At 49.6% G+C, this 2,136-nt stretch overlaps 1 protein-coding gene across 1 annotated transcript in view; it reads right to left on the bottom strand.

The window, feature by feature from the left end:
- Positions 1-2,136, bottom strand: part of HTT (huntingtin) — a 188,082-nt gene that overhangs the window by 100,679 nt on the left and 85,267 nt on the right. The gene's annotated exons all lie outside the window — the stretch shown is intronic.

Here is a 2,136-nt window from a genome sequence, read left to right as displayed (position 1 = left end):
GGGGTGGTTACTAACAGTTTAGTATCATCCCCCGAGTGCTCCCTTGGTAGCAACTCCCCCTACAGGTGCTCTCCTTTCTCCCTCCTCTCTCCCTCTCTCCCTCTTAACCTGTCTCTCTCTCTTTCTCTCTCCCCTTCCCTCTGTCTTTCCTGCAGGCCATGTGAAGATGTTCCTGCTTCCCCTGCACCTTCGGCCATGAGTGCAAGTTTCCTGAGGACTCTCCAGAAACAGAAGCCTGTACAGCCCACAGAACTGTGAGCCAATTAAACCTCTTTTATTTATATGTCTCAGGTATATCTATAGCAGTGTGAGAACGAAGTCATACACGCTCCTACGAGAATCTAATGCCACCACTGGTCTGAGAGGAGGCAGAGTTCAGGTGGTTATGCTTGCTCACCTCTTCCTGTGCAGCCCGGTTTTTAACAGAGGTTGGGGACGCCTGCATATGTGCATGTATATGTGCATATATATGTATGTGAATACAAATGTACACACTTTCTTTTTGCAAAATATTTAGTAGGGGAAACAAAAGGCTTGGTGAGGGGAAATGAAGAGTTGTGGTGACCTGTTTCTAGCTTGATTAGATACAAAGTGGGGGAAATGGGGGAGGGGCAGGGACCTACGTGGGGAGGAGGACAGAAAGCTCAGCTTATCACACCGTGTCTGACATATCCACAAATCAGCCAAATGTAAGTGTCACGGGGCAGTTGGCTACACTGAACTGCAGCTCCAGAGATAGGTCCTCTGAGGTCCCTCATCTTAGACACCAAAGACAGGAGAACAGCCCTGACTCTCGGGCTGCCCTGCCCAATACTGGAGCCACTACCCACATAGGGTCATATAAATTTAAATTTAATGAAAATTAAACCGAATCAGGGGTTCAGTTCTTCAGTCACACTAGCTGCATTTCAAGGGCTCCACAGCTATATGTGGTTAGTGACTACTGTCTTGGCCGGCATAGCTATGGAGCATTTCCACGGTTATAGAAAATTCTGCCACTCTCTAGGGCAGCACTGGCCCAGAGACTACAAAGAGAGAAGACGGCTTAGGACAGAGCCTAGAAAGCATGTGCTGGTGGGCAGGAAGGACTGAACCCAGTGACTGGGGAGTGGCAAGTGGGTCGGGGAACACCCAGGAGGCCCTCTGAAAGCCAAGTGAAGAGGACACTCAAGATGGGGGCAGCGGCCTGCAGGGTACAGAGAGGGAAAGGCAGGCAGGACCAGAGCAGTGCCCAGAGATGTAAAGACATGATCTGGAAGGGAAACGCTGCTATGGAGGGTGGCAACAAAAACCACTAGCAAAGTTAAGGAAGGATGGCTGAAGTAGGAGACAGGGTCCAGGCCAAGAGGGCCAAGAAGTCTTGCAAACAAGGCCCACCTCAGAGCAGTGGGAAGCTCTGTGGGCTGAGGCTGAGACTCTCCAGAGATGTTTGCAGAGAAGGGAAGTGACTGATGGCAGCTAAAGGAGAATGGGAAGTTAGTGGGGAGATTTTTAAAGGTAGAAGACACAGCAAAGAGAGAGTAAACAGATGTAACAGTAAGTGAACTGGTCTATCTTAGGCTGGGTGTGGTGGCTCACGCCCGTAATTCCAACGCTTTGGGAGGCCGAGGCGGGTAGGTCACTTGAGGTCAGGAGTTTGAGACCAGCCTGACCAACATGGTGAAACCCCGTCTCTACTAAAAATACAAAAAAATTAGCTGGGTATGGAGGCATGGCGGCATGGGCCTGTAGTCCCAGCTACTTGGGAGGCTGAGGCAGGAGAATCACTTGAACCTGGGAGGCAGAGGTTCTGTCTCAATTAAAAAAAGAAAGAAAGGCTACTGCACTGAAAACCCTGCTTGGTAGAAGGCACCAGTCACAAGCTCACTGACTGTATGAGCCCATCCACAGTAATGTCCAGAAGATGCAGAGTCACAGAGACAGAAGGTAGGTCAGTGGCAGCCTGCAACTGGGGGCATGGGAGGTTTTGGGTAAAGGGTACAGAGTTCCTTTGTGGGTTCTAAAACTGATTCTGGTGATGGCTGCACAACTCTGTGGGCATACTAAAAAGAATGAATTATATACTTTAAATGGGTGAATTACATGAATTATCTCAAGAATGCTGTTTCCTGGCTGGGAGCAGTGGCTCATGCCTGT

The sequence above is a fragment of the Colobus angolensis genome, unplaced genomic scaffold (assembly GCF_000951035.1).
Source record: "Colobus angolensis palliatus isolate OR3802 unplaced genomic scaffold, Cang.pa_1.0 Scaffold143, whole genome shotgun sequence".
Taxonomy (NCBI): domain Eukaryota; kingdom Metazoa; phylum Chordata; class Mammalia; order Primates; family Cercopithecidae; genus Colobus; species Colobus angolensis.
This window is presented reverse-complemented; position numbering and strand designations above follow the sequence as displayed.